The following is an 18,868-nucleotide window of genomic DNA, read 5'->3' as shown; positions in this document are numbered from 1 at the left end:
CATGCTCAATTATGGTATATGCACACACACTTTAGGTACACATTTTGCAAGTGCAATCATGCATCTAACCATTAACAAACAAACAAACAAACAAACAAAAAACAGGCATGCTATGGCCCTGTTTTGAACTTTCTCGAAAATAGCACAGAATAGCTTGCCTCATTCTAAAAATTGATTCAAAGGAAATCCAGACAAAGTCTGAAAGCTAACATATCTAAGGAGAGCTTAAAAAGAAAAGATATTATTTGAGGGCTTCTGCAAGATGACCCGTCACAAGTCTCACTACTTGATTCAGACTGGCTATAATTTCATATTAGGAGTCTGGGGAAACCAATTTTCATTTAAAAAAAAAAAAAACCCTAACCCTGGCCAGAGTTGGGTTAGAAATGTCTATCTTTCAAAAGTGCTGGACAGGTGAAAGATTATTCTTGGCTGATTACTCTGCTCTCATAAAAAACAGCTGGTTCACAGTCTCACAGCCCCCCTTTCCCAAAATAATGAGATTTGCTTAAAAATTGGGTGATTTAAAAAAAATAAGTTTTGGGTCTTTTTCTTTGCTCTCTGGGTTTTGAGCCTTTAGGGCATATTTGGGTTACATTTTCAAGATTTTCTCTCCAACCACAAGGGCTACAAACTTCCTTTTGTTTTGTTTTTTTAACTGAAAATTGAGATTCTCACTCAATCACTTATATCCATGACCTGTGGCTCTAAGTAAAAGACCAAATATCAAGAGACTCATGATAATTCATGAGAGTTTAGAACACTGCCTGTCAATCCCTAGCCTCTAGGGAAGACACATACTGGCAGGTCAAAATGAGCACTTTCAGGACCAGTAAGCTTTTGTAAACCATGGTCCCAAATCAATGCTTACAAATAAAAAGGTTATGTCCCTTAGTTTCCACACAGCCCATCTGCACTCATTCACCAACACTCACCTGTCCTCCATACCACCTACAATGGTCACCAGCTGCACGAAGGATCAACGCTGATGGGGACTGTGCCCTGCCCAGCAGCAGGTGTCCTGTACCTTAGTGAAGAGGGACTGTGTCTGACTGTGCTGGTCAGGGAAAAGGTAGTTGTCTGTCTACATGAAAGACATATCCATTGAAGCTACTGCTTGTAGCATAGTATCCTGAACTGTAACCCAGCCAGTCCTTCCAACTCTCCCCACCTCAGAACCAACTGTTTTGGATGAGTGCAGAATAATCAGCCAAGAATAAAGTGCCCATCTTTTACCTGTTCAGGCAGCTAAGATCTTTCGCCAGATATCCCAAGTCTCCCCCATCTCTATCAGCAGTCACAGTTCCCTACAGTACCCCCATTTCCCAACCCCCATTTTCCACTTCGCCACAGTACCCTCCATTCCCTATTTTCATGTGTCCTTTTTCTCTCCTAGCAAGCCCAGATCCCTCCTTTGTCCTAGCCACAGCATCCCTCACATCCCAGATCCACTATTAGCTCTTTTCTTGCCCTCTTTAATCACAGCCAACCTCTTTCCTCCAAGAGCCCCATGACTGTATTCTGATCCCAGCCCTAATGCCATCTATCTTTATGGTCTTTGGACCAGACCACTCTGCCTATAATTATCATCGCTATATAGGTTAATTCATTAATAAAAATATGCCACTTTTCCCCCTTTCTCTCAATACTTCACAGTAGGGTTGTTTCACAGAGTTGTTCCAAGGCTGTTTTTACTCCTGGAGAAGAAATGTTGTAAATACATTTTATAAATTTTGTAAATACATTCCCCCCCTGAAGCTTGTGGGTCACTCTATAAACAAAAACTGGGTAAATCTTACTCTTCAGTAAACACCATGTTATACTTTGTAAAATCACTCTCTGACTGCACATGATGTACTACAGCAACAAACACTCAGATTTGGGAAGAGGCTCACACTACAGGCCTTCAGTGAGCACTGTTGTACAATGATTTGATGGTCAGAAACTAATATTGGATTGTCCAGAAAGTCACATTCACTTTCATGTAATTAAATGCATGGAGTACAGTGACATCTATAGGACATTCTGTGTTGCTACAATAAAGCTTGTTTTTCCTTTATGCTTTGTGTATACATAAGTTATTTCTAAAAAAATCTGTTATCTAAAATGTATCAGGAAAAGGAAAATTAAACATCAACATTTTAATGCAGGTGAGGTTTCTCCTGAGATTTAAAATGAACTAGAACACATTCTGTAAAATACGCTCAAACACAGCTGTAAAAGCTGATGGGAAAGAGAACAAATTGCTATGGTAACCATATAATGGAAATAAAAGAACATGGAAAGTAAGGAAACAAGAGAAGGAGAAGAGGATACTGTAATGACAGAGGAACACGAACATTTTGACTGAAACTTCTATAGTAAATACTGCTTAATGCACTGAATGAGAGAAACGCACATGGAATTCAAAACATGGTAAATGAATGACCTTATTATAAATGCTGCATTGTTCTGTACCTTTCTGTCAATCTTTGAACAAGATGCTATTGGGGTAACTCTCATATTGAACAGGTGCCTCATTTTTCTCCTCCTACAGTGAAACCTGCAGGAGAGGGTGGAGGGGGAAGAAGTCTCTGAAGTTTCCCCTCAGAGAGATATTCGTTTTGTCAGGGACTTGAGGTTTGCTGCTTTAAGGACAGTCCATGGGCTGGTCCCCAATCTCCATGGATCCAGAGACACAAGTAGGAAACCATGGCTCCTACACAAAGGCCTTGTGACCACCAGCTCATTGCCTTTGTGGCCCTCCTAGATCTGTACCGAGAATACTCTTGCAGCTGGCAGTGTTCACAAAGAACCCCCATTCAGGGACAAATGGATGTACTCCACATTTTCACCAGTGTCACTGAATACAGAATTTGGCCCCACATTGTGACTTTCTTAAGCAAATGGAAAGGGCAATATTTTCTACTGGTTGTTTCTGTTATTTCTAACTCCAACATAGCAATGAAATTAGCATGCAGCAAGTTCCTCTAGGAGGCAGTGGTCCAGGAGGGATGTGTGCAATAAAATCACTCCAAAAGAAAACAGCTCATTCTTTTTACAATTTATCTGATACAACTTTCTGCTTTGGCAATTAGCATTAGTCTTACCGATTGGACAGATAACAATAGCCTTTGTAGTTCTTCACATTGATATTAAAAAAAGACTCAACTCCACCCATACCTCCAGTCTCATTTCCTACTTCACTCCAGTTGCTTGTTCTTCCCAAGCATCCCTCAACATCTTTCTCCCAAGCCTCAGATTCATACCTTCTTCCATTATGCCTGCTAATCTTAGAACTCTCATCCTCTGGTCATTCACCAAAAGGCCATCCCTAGTGTTCTTCAAATTTCAATTCACAAAGCACTTTATGAATCAAGATTATGGCACCATGTCATTCCTGATACTTTAGACTCTGCTCTATATTATCTGCATCAGGATTTGAAAAATTCACTTGCCCAGTAATCAGTGATATATAGAAAACTTTCCTCTGTGTGTTTGTTTGTGTGTATTTATATATAGTGGGAATAAATAATTTTCTGCAATTCCTTCAAATTCTCCTTCTCTCCTGCAGCAGTCAGAAGGAGTGGGAGCTTCAGACACCTACCAGCCAGAAGTTGACAAGGAAGAGTGAGCCATTGAGGAGGGTTTAGGGGCTGCATTCTCCTCATAGGAATTGCAGCACCCTTCCTCATCCTAGCAAATCTGGGTGAGTGGGTCAGCCTCTCAGTAAGGTTTGCTCTTATTTCACACTGGTTACTACAGCCCTGTCCCTAAAGGTCTACAAAACTCTGCCCACTCTATGGGGCTGAATATGAATGGCAAAAAACCAAGGCCCAGAACTTTGGAGATGAGCCACCTGAACTGCCAGTGCAGATGAGGTCAAGTCCCATAGAGCACTGATGAGTTCATCAACCTAGGCTGCAAGCAAAGTTCAAACAATTGCAGCAAACCAGATGTTCTTTGACAAATAGGTCTCACCTTCATGCATGAAATCCATGTCTCACCTACAGATGCAACTATTTCTCTGTGCTGAGACAAAATTCAGAATCTATCAAACCTATGTACTAACTGGTATATGGGGCAGAAACCTGGACACTTTTACAGGCGGGGTTGGTAGGGCTTGTGAAATTCAATACCATTCCTGAGCATAGAGTGATTTGACTTTGTGCAAAATGTCATAATCTTGCAGAGATCTGGCCTTCCTTCAATAGCTCACTATATTCAAAAGCAGCATGGCACACTTTTGAGTGAGGTCACCCGAATGGATAAAAATGTCCCATGACACCAGGCTCTCAAACTCTCCATCAATGCACAAAGGGGCTCATGAACTGAACCTAACTGGCAGCACTCATGGGGGCACGCCAGAAATTTGTGGATTCATAGGATTGAACCATGTATGGGAACTTCACAACACGATGCTTGGTGCAACACCGTCAATCATGGTCACTCTGGCTGGCGTGACAGCTCAGTAGAGTATGTGCATTTGTTGATGATGATTGATGATGAGTAGAGCTGTGCGGGAACTGGAATTTCATTCTCACAGAAAATTTCACATTTCTGAAATATTTATTCCAAATTGGAACACAAAGAAACAAAATGGAATTTTATGAAAAGGTACTGTCCAAGTTCCCTGAGTTCCGAGGCTTCCCAGCAACCCACTAGGCAGGACACCATGGAGCCAGGGAGCTGTGGAGCCCTGGGATCCAAGCTCTTTGTCAGGTGGGCTACCAAGGAGCTGCAGAGCCTGAAATCATGGGCAGTCAGATCAGCTGGCCAGCCTGTCTATTTTCCACCAAAACTTTCAGTGGAATCAACAAGTTCCTGAAGAACATTTCTATTTCATCAACGCAACATCTTCCAGTGAAAAACTGTCCAGTCAGAAAGTTTTTGACCAACTCTATTGGTTAGTGGATATTGGATACATTTGTCTAATCCTTCTGTGCACTGGAATCAAAATATGATCTCTGTGAGGTAGTAACAGCATCTTCCCTAGAACCCAGATTACTTCAAATTTACAGTTCTGTCAGTAGTTTCACTAACCTCAGTAGGACTAACTTTTGGTTTAAGACTGCCCTCATGAGCATGGTTTGCACAATCAGACCAGAAATTTGTACAAAGCTGTCTTCAGGGCTTGTACTCAAGTAACAATCATACTGTGACCCTAGGAGTCCAATATGCAAAAATACCATTTCTCTGAATGGGGCCTTATCATTTAGGCTTCTTTCAATGTGATTTATTATACAACATGCTTTTCTAGCCTCCTATATAGGTTATACCATTTAAACGAGATATACAACATACACATCCCACTAACTGGTAAAACCCATTCTCTTGTAACGGCCTAATTGAAACTGTTTTAACATCAGGGAAATTGTTTTTAGAAGCCAGAGCTACAAGAACATCATAAACCTCACAGCAAAAAGAAGTTTGCCAGGCCCAGTTGCTCTCACTGAAGTCAAGGCAAAACTCCTATTGAAGTCAATGGAGGCAAGAGAGGGATCATACTGTGCGTTTCAGTTGCTGGTTTCTGCATCTTCATAACCAAAACCTCTCTTTTCTCATCATACACCTGCTCTCCAGTTGGCAATTATACATATAAACACCCTTCTCAAAGAAGTGACTTTACATCTCTTCCTGCAAACCTTTTTTTAAAAGAGAGAGAGAGAGAGAGAGAGGGAGAGAGAGAGTGAGGACATTTTAAGATACAGCCTGAAAATCATAATATACGAATCTTCCATAAAATGAAAAAAAGTTTAAAATTCTGCATATAAAGTAAAATACAAAACTTTGCATTTTAAGTATGTTGCTATTAAAAGGAAATCTAATTAAATTCCACAGCAATAAGTACCTTGTGAATTTCTAGTTGCTATGGTAACAACTTTTTTTTTAAAATAGGATACAAAATTATCTTGAAACACACACTTTGTTGGTATGTAAGTGAAGGGTGCCCCAAGGCAGGCTAAAGAACATTGATGGGGCAGCAATAAATGACTTTTATTAAAAAAAAGAAAAAAGAAAAAACAGCTTGTATTTGAGGATATTAATTTAGGCGTGTATTTTTCAGATGATCACTTTAGACAGGGAATAGGATAGAACCCCTGCAGAGTCCACCTTTAGTATAAGTTATTAGGGGAAGAAATCTGGAGTTTGAGCCCTTCAGAGGAATAGAGAATGAACAAACCTCAATACAACATTCTTTGCATTTAGAGACAGATAAGGAGGGATAGATTTGCTCACTGTATGACCTTATTAAAGCACCAGATATTTTTCATGCCCACCCTCTCCAGCCTCTGCCAACCGGCAAATTCTCTAGGAAGAACCCTCAGCTAGCACAAGGAGAAGCCTCCAGAGAAACATTATCATTGCCTATTATATCTACAGCAGATACATATATATTATTAAAGTAGTTCGCCACTGGATGTCATTGTTATTCCACAGAAATACAGCTCAGAAAAATTTCTTTAGCAGTAAAATCTTTAGCGCTATAGAAACATGGAGCAGCGTATCACAGCTTCAGTGTATACAGGCTGATTCAACATCATTATCCTGATTTCCAAACACAACTTAACTATTTTTAAATGAATGCATATGCTGTGTGTCCTATATTCAGCATTTAAAATAGCTGACAAAACATTGCATCAAAGAGCACAATACATTTGTATAGTAAATTATTCATAGGCTAAGGTGTTTTGTGGATTTTCAGTGTAGTAAGGTTTGAGCTGAACATGCAAAGTTTGGTAGCTGATAGATCTATTTCCATTTTCTACCCCCAGGACTCTAGAAGCAGGAAGAAAAACTTGTTTATGGCTCCAATCCTGCAACAGCACTTCATACAGCTGCAACATTCTGCTTGCACAAATCAAACTGCAGGAATGGGGTCTGTGTCTGTTGTGTCCCCCTCTGTGCTTGATATACAGAGGATGCAAACCTGTTCCAGCGGTCATCTTGAGAGCCTGGTACTGCAGTGCAAAGAGAAGATCGGGGCAGTTTCTCCCACAGAGCTGCTGCCATAGTTGTTGAACGGTTTAGTGCACCTGTAATAGAGGTATGACCCAGGAGTGCTGGGTCTTTATTTCATATCTGTAGTTGAATGAAAGCTTATACCCTTTTCACAGGCCAGTGAGGCAAGCCGTGAACTCTAGTGGCTGGAGTTACAGTGGCTACCTGTGTGCTTCCATCATAACAGTTTGTAGCCACCAATTGCAGTGAAGAAGCAGCTGTATGCTGCCCCATCTACAGGAGTGAGAGAAGGACTTGATTCCTGTCAGATTTTTTCCACTAGACCTCAGCTTCTTTAATTCCTTCCCAGTTCCCACTGCCAAGCCCCAGATACTGTCTGTCTCAGTTTGTCTTGCTCATAGAAGGCTAGATTCTGCAAGTCTCACTCACATTGAGTCAGGCTTTGATGGAATTCTTGGAACTGCTCACACACACACACACACAGAGTTATGCACATACTTAGTGCCTCGCTGAATTGGATTTGGACTGAAATAAGGGAGAGAAGAATGAGACCCGGGGTGTGCAGACACTTTCCTCTGGATTTAGTTTTGAATATAAAATCTTTAGATTCAGCTTTGTATCTTTTGGTTCCACTTCAGCAACAACACAGAATCAAGTACCAAAGCATGATCTTAAACATATGTCCAGTAGTCATTTTCTGAGTATGTAAATATGTACTGGAGATAGATCAGAAGTGGTATACGTTGACTCTGTAACTTGACAAACAGGTATTCAGTTTCGTATCAAATTAGTCAACTGCTGCCAGATTTGCCTGGATTGGGGGTGTGCGTGCAGAGAGAGAGAGAGAAAGCACAGTAGTTCATTAATCCTTCTCACATCTTCCTTATTCATCCTGGTATTCAGAGGTGTAAATTAGAGAGGCAGATGTACAATCTGGGAAGTTTTCCAGTTTCCTTTTTTAGAAAGTGAAGCATTTAGCATTGTGGGCACTCAGAGATTTTTCGGTCTCGTACAAAGCCACCAACAGCTGCGTGCTGAGTGGCATAATTGTGTGGGGCTCACAGCTCAGTCAGAGAGCCATCATGAACAGAGTCCACCATAGCATTCTTGTACTTCAGTAAACAGTAGGCCAGGATGTGGGGAAGAATAGAAAAGTTATGGTTTCTCTTGCAGCTACTTGGCAAAGGTGACTTCAGTGATCTCTGGTGGAGGAGGAGGGAGATTAAGAGGGGTTCCATTTCTTGTAAGAGCAGAGGGGCAAATAAGTGACTTGGTATTTCAGGGAAAAGGAAGGAAGGAGTTGGTTGGTTGGGAATCAGCAGAAAGGAAATCTGGACCAAAGGACAGAGAAATCAGAATAATGTGGACTCTGTCATTTTCCTCCCACCCTATGCCCTGTTTACTCATGGGGATCCTGGACTAAAGCCCATTAACTCAATGACAGTCTATTGTCTTCAGTCAGGTTTGGATCAGGCCTAAGGTGTATATCTGTGCCACGTTAGCAGTGCACATGGCTGCAATGAAAATTACTCTAGGGTTCAACACCAACCTTTATCACTGGTCTCATATTCCAGCTTTATAATTAAAAATAAAATCTTCCTTCTTTCCTTTACATTTACTTGCTTTTAGCTCCTGTGCTGAAGTAGCAGAAAATATGTGTAAATCTTCCCTATGCACCCACAACTTTACCAGGACCATCCCATACTCTTGTGATAAAATCTTGATATCACCCTTCCCCATCATGTATTCTCTGTCATATATATACACATGCATGTGACTTGTACTATCCACCATCACAGGTTGCCACCAGTGACTGAACCTCCAGTGCTAAAAGCATAAGCTAGATTCTCCAGGTTTCAGAGTAGCAGCCATGTTAGTCTGTATCCGCAAAAAGAAAAGGAGTACTTATGGCACCTTAGAGACTAACAAATTTATTTGCGCATAAGCTTTCATGAGCTATAGCTCACTTCATCTGATGCATGCAGTGGAAAATACAGTGGGAATATTTTATATACACAGAGAACATGAAACAATGGGTGTTACCATACACACTGTAATGAGAGTGATCAGGTAAGGTGAGCTATTACCAGCAGGAGAGAAAAAAAAACCTTTTGTAGTGATAATCAAGGTGGGACATTTCCAGCAGTCGATAAGAACGTGTGAGGAACAGTGTGTGTGTGTGTGTGGGGGGGGTTATAAACATGGGGAAATAGTTTTATTTTGTGTAATGACACATCCACATCCCACTTTGCAAACTGGACACCATTACATTAGGTTTGAATAAAGACTGGGAGTGGATGTGTCATTACACAAAGTAAAACTATTTCCCCATGTTTATTCTGCCCCCTCCTCCCACTGTTCCTCACACGTTCTTGTCAACTGCTGGAAATGGCCAACCTTGATTATCACTACAAAAAGGGTTTTTTTCTCTCCTGCTGGTAATAGCTCACCTTACCTGATCACTCTCATTACAGTGTGTATGGTAACACCCATTGTTTCATGTTCTCTGTGTACATAAAATCTCCCCACTGTATTTTCCACTGCATGCGTCCAATGGAGTGAGCTGTAGCTCATGAAAGCTTATGCTCAGATAAATTTGTTAGTCTCTAAGGTGCCACAAGTACTCCTTTTCTAGATTCTTCACTGGCTTATACCTTGCCTTGTCATTAACAGTTGGTGAAGTGAGCGTTCATTGGCTGTAAAATGCTACCCTTCCAGTTCAATGGTAAAACATAGGCATATACATCTACACAGTGTGCAAGGCAGCAAAGAATTAGACTTAGAGGCTTTGGAATGGGAAGATTCCCTCATTTCCAGTGTTGTACCACAGCATTACCTTCTAGCTCTAAAAGATCCTGAAATATTGTTGTCAAGGTTCCTCCCCCACTCTGAACTCTAGGGTACAGATGTGGGGACCTGCATGAAAAACCTCCTAAGCTTATCTTTACCAGCTTAGGTCAAAACTTCCCCAAGGTACAAAATATTCCACCCGTTGTCCTTGGATTGGCCGCTACCACCACCAAACTAATACTGGTTACTGGGGAAGAGCTGTTTGGACGCGTCTTTCCCCCCAAAATACTTCCCAAAACCTTGCACCCCACTTCCTGGACAAGGTTTGGTAAAAAGCCTCACCAATTTGCCTAGGTGACTACAGATCCAGACCCTTGGATCTTAAGAATAATGAACAATCCTCCCAACACTTGCACCCCCCCTCTCCTGGGAAATGTTGGATAAAAAGCCTCACCAATTTGCATAGGTGACCACAGACCCAAACCCTTGGATCTGAGAACAATGAAAAAGCATTCAGTTTTCTTACAAGAAGACTTTTAATAGAAAATAGAAGTAAATAGAAATGAAGAAATCCCCCCTGTAAAATCCGGATGGTAGATATCTTACAGGGTAATTAGATTAAAAAACATAGAGAACCCCTCTAGGCAAAACCTTAAGTTACAAAAAAGATACACAGACAGAAATAGTTATTCTATTCAGCACAATTCTTTTCTCAGCCATTTAAAGAAATCATAATCTAACACATACCTAGCTAGATTACTTACTAAAAGTTCTAAGACTCCATTCCTGGTCTATCCCTGGCAGAAAACCGCATATAGACAGACACACAGACCCTTTGTTTCTCTCCCTCCTCCCAGCTTTTGAAAGTATCTTGTCTCCTCATTGGTCATTTTGGTCAGGTGCCAGCGAGGTTTAGCTTCTTAACCCTTTACAGGTGAGAGGAGCTTTCCCCTGGCCAGGAGGGATTTCAAAGGGGTTTACCCTTCCTTTTATATTTATGACAATTGTACTGGAAAAGCATGACATTTTTAACATATGGAGAAGCTCTTCTAGGTCATGGTCAAAAATGTTTCATATTTGACCTCCAGGCTGGACTGTTGCAACTCACCATACATAGATATGAGCATTTCAATGTTTCAAGAGACTATACAGTTAGTCCAGAAAGCAACAACCCAAATCCTCATCAACATCAGTCACTAAGAGCATTTACCTTAGTGCTCCACATTCTATGTGGACTCCACATAAAATACTGGGTTGTATTCAAGAACTTAAAAGCCTCTTGGAAATGGCCCAGGATGCATCAGAGAGCATCTCTCTATATAGGACTATGAGCCTTTCTGACAGCTGTATTCCCCATGCTGAAGCTATCAGCCTCATAGGTGAAGCTTGTGAGAGTAACAGGACTCTCTCAACAACAGGGCCCAGGTTTGGAACTCATTAATGGAAGAGAGAAGAATGACTACAAATCTCACTGCCTTCAGAAGTAACTGTAAAACTGTAGTACTCCCACAGACAAAACTCAAAACAGATAAGAAGAGAGAAGGAGGGGAAAAAGGGAAGTGGAACCAAGAAGTAAGAAATCTAAATGATATTTCTGGCTGAGTCAGAGACTTCCTGTGGGACCCCAATACTCCATCACTCTGTGCCTCAGTTTCCCATAAGTAAAATGGGATAATAATACTTCCCTACCTCACAATAGCTTTTCAAATTTTATTAAGTTTTTCTACTGGCAATGCTGGCAAGTTTGAGTATGACTTGTCCATGGACAACTGTAATAGTTGCTAGTGATCAGTTTGCACCCTAAAGTATACGATTGGAAGATATTTCTTATAAATTTAGGGTGGGATTTCCAACCACTAGTTGTCGGTGGTACTTGTGTCTTAAGTCACTTAGGTGCTGTTGCAAATCCAGCCTGAATGATTATAACATGAGGATTTTTATTTTGGTTAAGGTAACTACCTCCTCTATAAAAAGAAAAGGAGTACTTGTGGCACCTTAGAGACTAACAAATTTATTTGAGCATAAGCTTTCAAAAGCTTATGCTCAAATAAATTTGTTAGTCTCTAAGGTGCCACAAGTACTCCTTTTCTTTTTGCAAATACAGACTAACACGGCTGCTACTCTGATACCTCTTCTATGTGTTTGATCTTTCACTGTATCTTGCTAGCTTAGAGAAAGTATCATTGAGCATCCACACTACTGTCACTCTATTTCCAAGTGGTCTGCCATGGACAGTGGCTTTGTGTTCTTCTAAGCTTTTTTTGCTTGAAGCATAAATGTGGCAAACATGGTTGTAGAATGTGTTCAAGAATATGTTACAGCAAAGGTTGCAGTCATTGTTACTGCCTACTCATGGGCTGGGCTGCCGCATGATTCACTAACATTATTGCTCCATTCAGATTTGGCCATTCAAATGGCCCTTACAATACCAGCCAACTGTGGTCTGCCAGGTCAAAGTTGTAGAATGGTTATACCCTTCCTTACACTTGATTCTAACACTTTTTCTAATTGCTTGCTGTTTTTTTGAGCTACTACTAGATGGCACTCAATACCCTCTTATTTTGCAGTTGCAGTGTTTTAGGTTTAGGATATATAAGACAGGCTGGCTTGTTAATTGTTCTCTTTGGTCTGCCTATGGTTTTGCAGTATGTTTCTATTCCAAAACTTTTTTCTCTGTTGGTTTCTTTCAATAATGTTTTCCTGCCTAGACATTAGATATTCCTTCCAAATGGAAAAAAAAAGCAACTTTTCAATTATCCTACCATTGCCCTTTTGTTCCATTTGCCTAGCTCAGCACAATGAGCCCTTTGGAACTCATCAAACTTTCAAGAGGTCTGTGGTCTTTTCAAATAAAAGAACTAGTCCACACTATTTTTTCTTGTAAATTATTACAACACTTTAGAAATTAATTTGCACTTTCTTCATATTTCATTATTTAGCAAGTTTAGAGCAAACTTGATCCCGAAGTAAAAAATGTCAGGGGAAAACAGACAGCACCTGTAAAACGTCTTTAAAATATTTTCGCCAAAAGCTTTTATAGAATGGAAGAGTCAGGACATTTCAGAGGTGATGGGCCAAATCATACCCTCCATTTTGACAAGGCAAATCCAGAGTAATTCAATTAAGGTAATGAATACAGCTGGGTTTTAAGTGGTGTAAGTGAGGGCACAAGTCAGCACATAGTGAATGAGAGGAGAAAACATCTACAGTGAATATTACCACTTGATTTAAAAGGAATCAACAATGTTGTTCTTGGAAAGTATTTAAATCTTGGACCTGAGAAAGTCAGCTGGAAGAGTCATTAGTTCCAATGGTTTCTGGAGCAATCAGAGCCTTTAACAGTAGAGAGGGATAATACCTAATAAATAAAATACAAATGTGTCCTGGTATTAATTTGATACATGACAGGTTTTTAAAAATCTCTGAACTCTTTTATTTTGACCATACTTTCTCCACATCCCGCTTTCCCAGCTCTCCACCACCAAAGTTCTGTACTAGCCCCCGTTAGCAGGAGCTCTCAGCCTTTATGCTTTATGGGCTAATTAAAACAACAGTAATATCTGAGCCTTTCCCCATTGCCTCCCTGATGCCAGAGCATTTCACGGAGGAATGGAGCTACACATGTAGGACTTGTACACTACATGCTGTTGTAAATTTAGGTATAGCTCTTGACTGTAGAAGCACAAAAATGGAATGCTCCCTTGGCTCCTATGCCAACGGCTCAGCCAAACTCAGTGACTGGGACCAGAAAGTACACACTGGCTTCAACATGCTGCCATTCTGATTTGGTAGTGTTTTTCATCAGCTCTGCACATGTGTAAAGAACAGCACAAGGTCAAGGGTACAGGAGAATAGGCCCATATGTCTTCAAGGGATTTGATCATATGAACAGAAAGTTTTAATTGAGATTCTAAAGGAAAAAGAAGGGCGCACACAAATGAAAAGGAGCAATAAGAAATACATTTACAAGTAAAGAAGTCATTGATTATGAGGAGCACACTATGCATAGAACAATTTTCTGCTGCGCTCCACAGGAGTGGATCTGCTTTCCATCTCAAAATATAAACTTGTGGAGACAAAAGAGAAGACCTTTCCTATCTGTAGCTCCACCACACTGGCATGCTCTTGCCAGATATGAGGCCCAAATTTTATCTATGACATTCTTTAACACATTAAGATCACTTTCTTTTCTCTTTTTATTGTGTGTACCATTCTGCTATGCTTGCATTCATGTGTGATAGGGATGTTGGTGGATATTTTTCATTCTAATCCATTATGTTTCTCATTGTTATTCTGCAGAGCTCTGGAAGGGCAAGGTATCCAGGAAATGGGCTAAGAGCTGTCTTAGCTGTCTTGCCCTGCCTCCTTCGGAGACAGCTCCTCCCACTCTGTGGGTGATGCTGGTTAGCTGGGGCTCCTGACAAAGAGGCACTTGTGGTCTGCTTAACCTCTCTGCAGCTTACCATCCTATCACCGAGTGCTGTACTGTTCTATTCTATGTTCTGTTGTCACATTCATCCCTGTAGCATCTGTGTACCTTCCAGTAGTGCATTAAGCAGCGTGACTAACATCTCTCATGTGGTTTGTTCTCTCATCCTCTCCCCACGGGGAGAAAAGTGGACAATAGAATGTTTTGTTTTGGAATTGTTTAAAATAATATGTATACGTGTACATTGTTCTAAGTTTGTCATGGAAAGCAGGTCAAAGAAATTCACCCTGCACTTAGAACAGAAGGTGGTGAGGTTGCGATGGGCCTTAGTTAAATTCTAGAGTCTGGCCCCAGCCCTAGAGAAAGCTCTGTCCCCTGCATAGATGAGATTTTCCCTTATTGTAGAAGCTCCATTGTGCCAAAGGAGCAAAATTGATGGGATCCAAAGAGTGAACTGGGTCTGTTGCTTATTTTTTATGGTCCCAGAGACCTTTGCATATTGTACACCAAAACATTAAAAGTGCCTTACTGTTGTTATAACTCAGATAGTATTCAGGCCTATTGCACAAAAATTTGACTTTGCTGTAGAGTCAGAATATTCATTACCAATGATTGAACAATTTATATCTATGGACCCAGTCCTGCCAGGTCCTCCTGAATGCCTCCTGAACTCCCATTTAAGTCAATACCCATTGAAACTGGAGTTGAATGAACTCGACACCTTGCAGGCTTGGGCTTACAAATATTAATCTAGCCAAATGTTTTATTTTAAAGAGATTAATTTTTAATAAATATGTTTCAGAATTCCCTCCAACTGGAGTTTAGTTAATTTCCATCCATTGGGAGAAATAACTGAATTACTTAACAGGGCATGACTACTTTATAGGGTTTTTCTCCAAGTGTGTGAGTGAGTGGGTGGATGTGAAGCACTTACTGCGGGGATGCTAAGTCACATGAATTTTGCTTTTAGTTGCTGACATAGTGTAGCCTATACTTATTCTTAGCTCTTGCGGGAGTGCCTGAGTCCAGCTCCAGCTCTTGAGAAAGTTCTCTCTCCCTCATTCTCTTCACTGGCTACGTCTAAACATGTGGGAAGCTCTGAATATTAGGACTAAGATCTTGCATTGGATGCTATTCACCAGGGAGCCAGTGCAGAGAGTGCAACACTGGGGTGAATTGCTCACAGAGATTCTGGAACCATTTGTTTAAAATCATCAGTGGGAGCTTTTTGCCTAGGGTGACTTTCAATACTTAAGTGCAAAGGTCACACATAGAGCTGGTTGGAAGATTCCCTCCCCTCCTCCCCAACGGAAAATTTTGATTTTTCACCAAAAACTCAACAATCAAAGAATTATGAGCAATTTCTAAAACAGTGTTTCATGGGAGTTGTACTCTGGGTGCCTTGAGCCATCATGTCCCATAAAGCACCACGGTCCGGTCCCCTCTTGGTGATCTTCTGCAGTGAATCGTGGGAATCACTGACTATGCTGCACCATGTGAGATGAAACTTGGGTGGGAAGTCTGACTCATAGAGGGGAATGGAGTCATGAGGTACCCAAACTGCATAGATTCATAGATTCATAGATATTTAGGTCAGAAGGGACCATTATGATCATCTAGTCTGACCTCCTGCACAACGCAGGCCACAGAATTTCACCCACCACTCCTACAAAAAAACCTCACACCTATATCTGTGCTATTGAAGTCCTCAAATTGTAGTTTAAAGACCTCAAGGAGCAGAGAATCCTCCAGCAAGTGACCCGTGCCCCATGCTACAGAGGAAGGCGAAAAACCTCCAGGGCCTCTTCCAATCTGCCCTGGAGGAAAATTCCTTCCCGACCCCAAATATGGCGATCAGCTAAACCCTGAGCATATGGGCAAGATTCATCAGCCAGATACTACAGAAAATTCTTTCCCAGAAAATTCTTTCCCAGGTAACTTGGATCTTACCCCATCTAAAACCCATCACAGGCCATTGGGCCTATTTACCGTGAATATTTAATTACCAAAACCATGTTATCCCATCATACCATCTCCTCCATAAACTTATCGAGTTTAATCTTAAAGCAAGATAGATCTTTTGCCCCCACTACTTCCCTCGGAAGGCTATTCCAAAACTTCACTCCTCTGATGGTTAGAAACCTTCGTCTAATTTCTAATCTAAATTTCCTAGTGGCCAGTTTATATCCATTTGTTCTTGTGTCCACATTGGTACTGAGTTTAAATAATTCCTCTCCCTCTCTGGTATTTATCCCTCTGATATATTTATAGAGGGCAATCATATCTCCCCTCAGCCTTCTTTTAGTTAGGCTAAACAAGCCAAGCTCCCTGAGTCTCCTTTCATAAGACAAGTTTTCCATTCCTCGGATCATCCTAGTAGCCCTTCTCTGTACCTGTTCCAGTTTGAATTCATCCTTCTTAAACATGGGAGACCAGAACTGCACACAGTACTCCAGGTGAGGTCTCACCAGTGCCTTATATAACGGTACTAAAACCTCCTTATCCCTACTGGAAATACCTCTCCTGATGCATCCCAAGACGACATTAGCTTTTTTCACAGCCATATCACATTGGCAGCTCATAGTCATCCTATGATCAACCAATACTCCAAGGTCCTTTTCCTCCTCTGTTACTTCTAGTTGATGCGTCCCTAGCTTATAACTAAAATTCTTGTTATTAATCCCTAAATGCATGACCTTACACTTCTCACTATTAAATTTCATCCTATTCCTATTACTCCAGTTTACAAGGTCATCCAGATCCTCCTGTAGGGTATCCCTGTCCTTCTCTAAATTAGCAATACCTCCCAGCTTTGTATCATCTGCAAACTTTAGTAGCACACTCCCACTTTTTGTGCCCAGGTCAGTAATAAAAAGATTAAATAAGATTGGTCCCAAAACCGATCCCTGAGGAACTCCACTGGTAACCTCCCTCCAACTTGACAGTTCACCTTTCAGTAGGACCCGTTGTAGTCTCCCCTTTAACCAATTCCCTATCCACCTTTCAATATTCCTATTGATGCCCATCTTATCCAATTTAACTAATAATTCCCCATGTGGCACCGTATCAAACGCCTTACTAAAATCTAAGTAAATTAGATCCACTGCGTTTCCTTTATCTAAAAAATCTGTTACTTTCTCAAAGAAGGAGATCAGGTTGGTTTGGCACGATCTACCTTTTGTAAAACCATGTTGTATTTTGTCCCATTTACCATTGACTTCAATGTCCTTAACTACCTTCTCCTTCAAAATTTTTTCCAAGACCTTGCATACTACAGATGTCAAACTAACAGGCCTATAATTACTTGGATCACTTTTTTTCCCTTTCTTAAAAATAGGAACTATGTTAGCAATCCTCCAATCATACGGTACAACCCCTGAGTTTACAGATTCATTAAAAATTCTTGCTAATGGGCTTGCAATTTCTTGTGCCAATTCTTTTAATATTCTTGGATGAAGATTATCTGGGCCCCCCGATTTAGTCCCATTAAGCTGTTTGAGTTTCGCTTCTACCTCAGATATGGTGATGTCTACCTCCATATCCTCATTCCCATTTATCATGCTACCATTATCCCTAAGATCCTCTTTAGTCTTATTAAAGACTGAGGCAAAGTATTTGTTTAGATATTGGGCCATGCCTAGATTATCCTTGACCTCCACTCCATCCTCAGTTTTTAGCGGTCCCACTTCTTCTTTCTTTGTTTTCTTCCTATTTATATGACTATAGAACCTTTTACTATTGGTTTTAATTCCCTTTGCAAGGTCCAACTCTACTTGACTTTTAGCCTGTCTCACTTTATCCCTACATATTCTGACCTCAATAAGGTAGCTTGCCTTACTGATCCCTCCCTTCTTCCACTCCCTATATGCTTTCTGCTTTTTCTTAATTACCTCTCTAAGATGCTTGCTCATCCAGCTTGGTCTACAACTCCTGCCTATGAATTTTTTCCCCTTTCTTGGGATGCAGGCTTCCGATAGCTTCTGCAGCTTTAATTTAAAATAATCCCAGGCCTCCTCTACCTTTAAACCCATAAATTCTTCAGTCCAATCCACTTCCCTAACTAATTTCCTTAATTTTTGAAAGTCAGCCCTTTTGAAATCAAAAACCTTAGTTGCAGATTTATTTTTGTTAATCCTTCCATTCAGTTTGAACTGAATTAGCTCATGATCACTTGAGCCAAGATTATCCCCTACAACCATTTCCTCTATGAGGTCCTCATTACTCACCAAGACCAAATCTAAAATAGCATCCCCTCTAGTCGGTTCGGCAACTACTTGCTGAAGGAATCCATCAGCTATCGCATCTAGGAAAATCTGAGCCCTATTATTATTACTAGCACTCGTCCTCCAGTCTATATCTGGGAAGTTAAAGTCTCCCATGATCACACAGTTTCCATTAGTATTTACTTTATTAAAAACATTAAAAAGAGGCATCTCAAGAGGCACCAAGGCAGTATTTACAAACCAAAATTTTTCATGTTTTGGATTAATTTTTTTGAATTTTGCTGAAAATTTCAGTTTTCAGGTGTTCGGCTTCTTGATGAAAGCCAAAGTTTTCTGTGGAAAGCATATACTCTTTGTGGGGGAAAAAAGGTTGACAGAGAATTTTCCAGCCCCAGACAAATACATAGATCACCCTGAGCAGATGGAAGCATGAATTTTTGCTGCTATAGCTATTGGGCATGTAATGGAAAAGTCCAGAGGACCC

Source organism: Eretmochelys imbricata, chromosome 11, assembly GCF_965152235.1.
Source record: "Eretmochelys imbricata isolate rEreImb1 chromosome 11, rEreImb1.hap1, whole genome shotgun sequence".
NCBI lineage: Eukaryota > Metazoa > Chordata > Testudines > Cheloniidae > Eretmochelys > Eretmochelys imbricata.
The sequence above is the reverse complement of the archived record's forward strand: the minus strand, read 5'-3'. Positions refer to the sequence as shown.